The sequence below is a fragment of the Cebus imitator genome, unplaced genomic scaffold, assembly GCF_001604975.1.
Source record: "Cebus imitator isolate Cc_AM_T3 unplaced genomic scaffold, Cebus_imitator-1.0 Scaffold15, whole genome shotgun sequence".
Lineage (NCBI taxonomy): Eukaryota > Metazoa > Chordata > Mammalia > Primates > Cebidae > Cebus > Cebus imitator.
This window is the reverse complement of record NW_016107330.1, coordinates 2643545-2651227: the sequence shown is the minus strand read 5'-3', so window position 1 is coordinate 2651227 and position 7683 is coordinate 2643545.

Genomic DNA, 7683 nt, shown 5'->3' with positions numbered 1-7683 from the left:
GGGAGGAGGAGAGAGGAGAGAGGAGGAGGGAGGAGGAGGGAAGAGAGGAGGAAGAGGGAGGAGAGAGGAGGAGGGAGGAGGAGGGAAGAGAGGAGGAAGAGGGAGGAGAGAGGAGGAGGGAGGAGATAGGAGGAGGGAGAAGGAGGGAGGAGAGAGGAGGAGGGAGGAGGAGGGAAGAGAGGAGGAAGAGGGAGGAGAGAGGAGGAGGGAGGAGAGAGGAGGGAGGAGGATAAGGAACAGGAGGAGGGAGGAAGGAGGAGGGAGGAGAAGGGAGAAGGAGGGAGGAGGAGGAGGGAGAGCTGTCACAGAAGAGTCTTGGCTAGAAATGCAGCCAATCTTGGGTCTTCCAGTTTCTCTCCCTACCCTTTAGGGACACCTCCTGGGGAACTTCCACCCACCACCAACCTCCCCTATCCCTGCCCATCCCTTTCTCTCAGCAGACTAGGACAGGTGGGGACAGCCTCTGCTGTCCTGCTCAGAATCCCTGCTGAGTTCAGGACCAGGACCACAGAGGTGGCAGAGGAGGCTGGGAAGGGGAGGAAATGGGGAAGGAGAAAATGAGGGAAGAGTGGTGGGTCCCAAAGCAAGTGTGTGTGTGTGTGTGTGTGGTGTGTGTGTGTGTGTGTGTGTGTGTGTGTTGCCTGCTTCGTGAGATTATAAATTCCTGCATCCTGGAAACCCTTTAAAGGAGGAGGCTGCCAGACTGCTGACAGTGGTTACCTGTGAGGAGCAGAGAAATGTTGGCATGAAGGAGGGAGAGAATTTCACTTTCTCTCCATAACAGGCTGCTTTGGTGTTTGATCTCACAGTGGACCTAGATTCAGATAGAACACGTGTCAGTCAAGTGCCGCACAGTGATGTGTGGGTCCACGACGGCCGCATAGACGATGGTGGTCTCCCGTAGGATGACAGTACCGTATATTTACTGTACCTTCCTTATGCTCACATATGTTTCGATACACAGATCCCACGGTTACAGCTGCCGAGAGCATTCGGGACACGCGCTGTGCAGGTTTGCAGCCTGGGAGCAACAGGCTCTCCCACAGAGTGCAGGTGTGGAGTAGGTGACGCCGCTGAGTTGTGTGTAAATGCACTCTATGACATTCACACAACGAGGGAATCGCCTAGTGATGCATTTCTCAGGATGTGACCCTGTCATTAGCAATGCGTGACTATAATTTAAAAATTTAAAAATACATATGGCCAGGATCTGTTCAGCACATATTAATGGTGAGGGGCGGGCTCTGAGCTAAGTGTGCTGGGGACAAAGACATGGCTCAGACTGTACTGGGCCCTCCTTAGGGAGTGCACACTAGTGTGTCCGTGTGTATGTGTGTTTGTGTAGTGTGCGTGTGTGGTGTGTGTGCCCACACACTCACACACACTGGTCGGGCTGGTTGTAAAGGCTCTCATAGGGAGGCGGCCTTGCTTCTGCCTTCCTGGGTAGGGAGCACCCAGGCCCCTCACCCTTTATCCATTCCAGGCCGTCCCTCCCCAGCCTTTCGGGTTCCCTTCCCATCCCTCCACCTATCCTGATTCCTCTGCCAGGCTTAAACCCACCCTCATGAATGATGCCACAAGACCCCTCCCCCTTGCCAGGTAAACACCCCACACTCATCCTCACCCTCCTCCCCCATATCTCACCGTTTCCTGCCAAAATGACAGAAGGAAGGAATATGAATGAGGCTGCCCTCACCATGTCCTCCTCATTGAGCCGCTTTTTGGCAGGGAGGACGTCTTTCTAAGGACACGCTGGGAGTCAGGTCCCAGCATGGAGCTGGCTCCGATTTCATGACAGGGCTAGGAGGTCGCTGATGGGCCAGTTGGTTGAGGGGAGTTAAAGATTGGGCAGGGCTGGGGGGAGTTGTAGTCAAGTCAGGGGGGTGGAAAGGTTGGTGGTGGGGGCAATCCCTTAGCACAGAGGCCAAGATCCCAGTCCTAAGCCAGTGGCCTAGTTTCCAATTATGGTTCTGCCATCCTGCAACTGTGTATCCCAGGGCAAGTGACTTAACCTCTGCATGCCTCAGTTTCTTCGTCATGCATTCATACTACTGCCTCCTTATGCGGTTGGCAAGAGAACTCAGTGAGACGATACGTGCAGGGTACTGGGCACAGTGCCTGGCATGGCAGAGGACCTCAATACATGGCAGAGTTGTTGTGTTTGTGTAGGGGCACACCTTGCCGATATTGTGGGTTCAGGTCCAGACCGCTGCAACCGAGCAAAGACTGCAATAAAGCAAGGCACATACGTTGTTTGCTTTCCCAGTGCATATACAGATTATGTTTACACTATACTGGAGTCTCTTAAGTGTGCGATAGCATTATGTCCAAAAAAACAATGTAGAGACCTTAACTTTAAAATATTGTATTGCTAATAAGGGCCACCACTCATGTGAGCCTTCACTGAGCCGTCATGGTTTTGCTGGTGAAGGGTCTTGCCTGGATGTTGGTAACTGTTGACCGATCAGCGTGGTGGTTGCTGAAGGTTGGGGTGTCTGTGGCAATTTCTTAAAATAAGACAACAATGAGGTTTGCTACATTGATTGACTCTTCTTTTCACAAAAGATTTCTCTGTAGCATGTGATGCTGTTTGATAGCATTTTTCCCACAGAAGAACTTCTTTCAAGATTGAAAACCCCGCTGCTGCTTTGTCAACTAAGTTTATGTAATATTCTAAATCCTCTGTTGTCATTTCAGCGACATTCACAGTTCACAGTTCAGTGTTGGCAGCGTCTTCACCAGGAGCAGATCCAATCGCAAGAAACCGCTTTCTTTGCTCAACAATAAGAAGCAACTCCTCATCTGCTCAAGTTTGATCATAAAATTGCAACAATTCGGTCACATCTTCAGGCTTCTAATTCCAGTTCCCTTGCTATTTCCACCACATCTGCAGTTACTTCCTCCACTGAAAGCTTGAACCTCTCAAAGTCATCCATGAGGGTTGGAATTAACTTCTTTCAGACTCCTTTTTACATGGATATTTTTATCTCCTCCCATTAATCACAAATGTTCTTAATGGCAAGTAGAATGGTGACTCCTTTCCAGAAGGTTTTCAGTTTACTTTGCCCAGATTCATCAGAGGAATCACCATCTACGGCAGCTTTAGCCTTACAAAGTGCATTTCTCAAATAATAAGACTTGAAAGTCAAAATTCTTCCTTGAGGCAAGTTTGCTGCAGAATGGGTGTTGTGTTACAGGCATGAAAACAACATTCATCTCCTTGCACACCTCCATCAGAGGTCTTGGGTGACCAGGTGCATTGTCCATCAGCAGTAATATTTTGAAAGGAATCTTTTTTTTCTGAGCAGTAGGTCTTAATAGTGGGCTTAAAATATTCAGTTAACCAGCTGGGTGTGGTGGCTCACGCCTGTAATCCCAGCACTCTGGGAGGCTGAGGCAGGTGGATCATTTGAGGTCAGGAGTTCGAGACCAGCCTAGACAACATGGTGAAATCCTGTCTCTACTAAAAATACAAAAATTAGCCAGGTGTGGTGGCACACGCCTGTAATCCCAGCTACTTGGGAGGCTGAGGCAGGTGAATCGCTTGAACCTGGGAGGTGGAGGTTGCAGTGAGCTGAAATCATGCCATTGCACTCTAGCCTGGGCAATGAGAGCAAAACTCCATCTTAAAAAAAAAAAAATTCAGTAAACCATGCTGTAAACAGATGTGCTGTCATCCAGACTTTGTTCTTCCATTTATAGTGACCAAGCAGAGTAGATTTAGCATAATTCTGAAGAGCTCTAGGATTCTCAGAATGGGAAATGAACATTGGCTTCTACTTAAAGCCACCAGCTGCATTGGCCTCTAAAAAGAGAGCCAGCCTTGAAGCCTGGCATTGACTTCCTCTCTAGCTTGGAAGAAGTCCTAGATGGCATCTTTCTTCCAATAGGAGGCTGTTTCATCTGCATTGAACATCTGTTGTTTGGTGTAGCCAAGGATCATCACGCTTAACGTCATCGAGGATCTTAGCTGGAAGCCCAGCCCAGGTTCAAGAAAAGGGTGTGAAGTGGAGGTGCAGTTAACTAGGGGGCCACTAGCCTAACAGACCGTCACAACCAAGGATATTAGCAAAAGTAGAAGTTGCTAGCGACCTTGGGAAGTCGAGGCTGCTTATAGTAGCTGGGACAAGCTGAAAGTCAGACTGAGAAATAGAGAGGACCCTCAAGAAGCTTCCCGAACGATTTCCGCCAGCTCTGAGCCTATTTTTGGAATGAGCACTTGGGGAAACTGATCTCGTGAGAATGGATGTGTTTAGGGACACAGGGCTTTCGAGAGCAGCACCACCCCACTGGAGCACCCCCAAACTGTGGGAAAAGTGACCCTTTCTTAATGCCACCAGTTTTTAGTCAGGCCACAGTGAGAAGGAACAGCCCTAACAGGCCCCCTGCCAGGTTGAAACAGCTCATTTTCGTTTTAGCCAACCAGTAAGTTTTGCTAATGCTCCACGTTAAGTGCCTTCTCCAAAGACATCTCTCTTTGCCTCATAGGTTGAATCATCATTTAGTGCAGATATTTCAATGAAAATATCATTGGTTGACTTTTGCAACGGTCATAAAATGCTATGGCATCTTTGGCGTAAAAAATAATAATAATGATCTAGCTGGGTCTCCTGGATAACTGGCTGCAGTTTCCCCATCAGTACTTCCTGCTTCGCTTTGCATTTTTATGTTATGGAGAGGTCTTTCCTTAAACCTCATGAATCAACCTCTGATCGCTCCCAGCCTTTCTTCTGCAGCTTCCTCGCCTCTCTCAGCCTTCATAGAATTGAAGAGAGTTACGGCCCGGTGCTGGATTAGGCTTTGGCTTAAGGGAAGGCTGCGGCTGCTTTGATCTTCTTTTTTTTTTTTTTTTTTGAGACGGAGTTTCGCTCTTGTTACCCAGGCTGGAGTGCAGTGGCGCCATCTCGGCTCACCGCAACCTCCGCCTCCTGGGTTCAGGCAATTCTCCTGCCTCAGCCTCCTGAGTAGCTGGGATTACAGGCACGCGCCACCATGCCCAGCTAATGTTTTGTCGTTTTAGTAGAGACGGGGTTTCACCATGTTGACCAGGATGGTCTCGATCTCTCGACCTCGTGATCCACCCGCCTTGGCCTCCCAAAGTGCTGGGATTACATGCGTGAGCCACCGCGCCCAGCTGATCTTCTATCCAGACCGTGAGCACTTTCTCCAAATCAGCAGTAAGGCCGTCTTGCTTTCTTGTGATTTGTGTGTTCACTAGAGGAGTGCTTTTAATTTTTTTCAAGAATTTTTCCTTTGCACTCACAGCCTGGCTGAATGTTTAGTGCAAGAGGCCTCACTTTCGGCCTCCCTTGGCTTTCAATATGCCTTGCTCACTAAGCTTAATCACTTCTAGCTTCCAATATAGACTGGGAGATGTGTGACCCTTCCTTTCCCTTGGAGGCTATCATAGGGCGACTCACTGGCCTAATTGCAATATTACTGTGTCTCTGAGAATAAGGAGGCCTAAAGAGAGAGAGGAGACACTAGGAACACACACAACATTTGTTAAGTTTGCCATCTTACCTGGGCACAGTGTGTGGCAGCCCAAAACAATTACAATATAAGGTCAAAGATCATAGATCACCACAACAGAGATAATAATAACGAAAAAGTTTCAATGATTGTGAAGATCACGGAGAGACGTGAAGTCAGCATATGCCGTTGGAAAAATGGTGCCCATAGAGTTGCTCAATACGGGGCTGCCACTAGCCTACAATTTGCTCAAAAAAAAAAAAAAAAAAAAAAAAGCCGAATGTGGTGACTCACGCCTGTAATCCCAGCACTTTGGGAGGCCGAAGAGGTCAGGAGTTCGAGACCAGCCTGGCTAACATGGCGAAACCCCGGCTCTATTAAAAATGTAAAAATTAGCCAGGCATGGTGGCATGTGCCTGTAGTCCCAGCTGCCTGGGTGGCTGAGGTGGGAGAATCTCGGGGTTGCAGTGAGCCGAGATCACAAGATTGCGCCACTGCACTCCAGCCTGGCCAACAGAGCGAGACTCCATCAAAAAAAAAAAAAGCAATATTCGAAAAGCCCAAGAAAGCAAAGTGCAATAAAACGAGGTATGCCTGTAACCTGAATGATTTCCGCCAGCGCCATCGAGTCACATTTTAAGGGTCTTCACGGTGAGCTCCCCAAGGGGGACTGTGTCTTATGGATCTCCGCATCCTCTTTGGTTAACCCAGGATTTGGCCTCTAGTAGGTGTTCAAGGAAGTGTTTGTTATATGAATAAGTGAATGAATGAAGGATAAATAAAACTGGGCCCTACGGCTAAGCTCTGGAGATACTTCCCAATACAGGACATCTGAAATTGCTGGATGAAGTATTTAAAATGTTTTCTAATGCATGGAGAGGCTTGTCCCAGTCTGAGAAGAGAATTAGTGAACTGGAAAAGACATAACTGGGAAAGTAAAGAAAACCTTCCAAGTTGGAAGAATGCAACTCCAGAGAAGTGAGGGAGTGAGCTGGCACTGAAGGCGGCACTTCCACGTGGGCATCTGGTCAGCCGAAAGCCTGGCCTTTCACACTGTGTTAGAACAGCAAGAGACAAAGTCTGCCTGGGCAAGGTGGGAGGTGAAATTTGCCAACTGTGTTAGTCCATTTTCATGCTGCTGATAAAGACATACCTGAGACTGGGCAATTTACAAAAGAAGGAGGTTTATTGGATTTACATTTCCACATAGCCAGGAGACCTCGCAATCAGGGTGGAAGGAGGAACAAGTCACTCGTGGATGGCAACAGGCGAAAGGAGAGCTTGGGCAGGGAAACCGCCATTTTTAAAAACCATCAGATCTTGTGAAACCCATTCACTATCACGGGGACAGCATGGGAAAGCCCCCCCCCCCCGATGATTCAATCATCTCCCACTGGCTCCCTCCCACAGCATGTGGGAATTACGGGAGCTAAGGTAAGATTTGAACTAAAATATATCCCCAACCACACATAAACCAAGATCCTCCAAACATGAACTAGAAAAGCCTGCCTTGGCTCTGGTGGGAAGGGAAAAACAAAAACCAGACAGAAAAAGAAAAAGTCTGCCTTCCTGAGAATCTTAACCACCGGCTCGCCCTTACGTGGGGCCAGAATTCATTCTACTTATGTGGCTTAAAAACCCACAAGCAGAAAATCAGCCCGCCGTTCACAGCAGCACCTGGCAGAAATACACACCAATCTTCTCTGAAGAAACAGTTGCTAAGATCAGGCCTCCACGGATTCCTATAGAAAACAAGTTTCAAGAAATGCAAAGTGCACAGTAAAGAAAAAGTCAAAACATACAGGCAACAAGCCACCGTGAGCAGGAACAACCAAAACCAACAACCGCAAAACAGACGCACACACGTGGCAAACGCTGAATTCTCAGACGTCGCATATGAAATAAATACACAAGCATTTTAAAATACAAAAGTGGATACTGAAAGCCTGACAAAGGAAAATAAGATGCTGAAAAATTACCGGGCCGATTCGAAAAGGAGTCCAATAAAATATCTAGAAATAAGAAGCTTAACAATTGAAATTAGAAACTTCATGAATGAAACCGAAGATGAGATGGCTGAGAAGAGAATTAGTGAAATGGAAAAGACATCAAAATGCATTTCTTGCCTGGCGCAGTGGCTCACACCTGTAATCCCAGCACTCTGGGAGACTGAGGCAGGCAGATCACTTCAGGCCAGGAGTTCAAGACCAG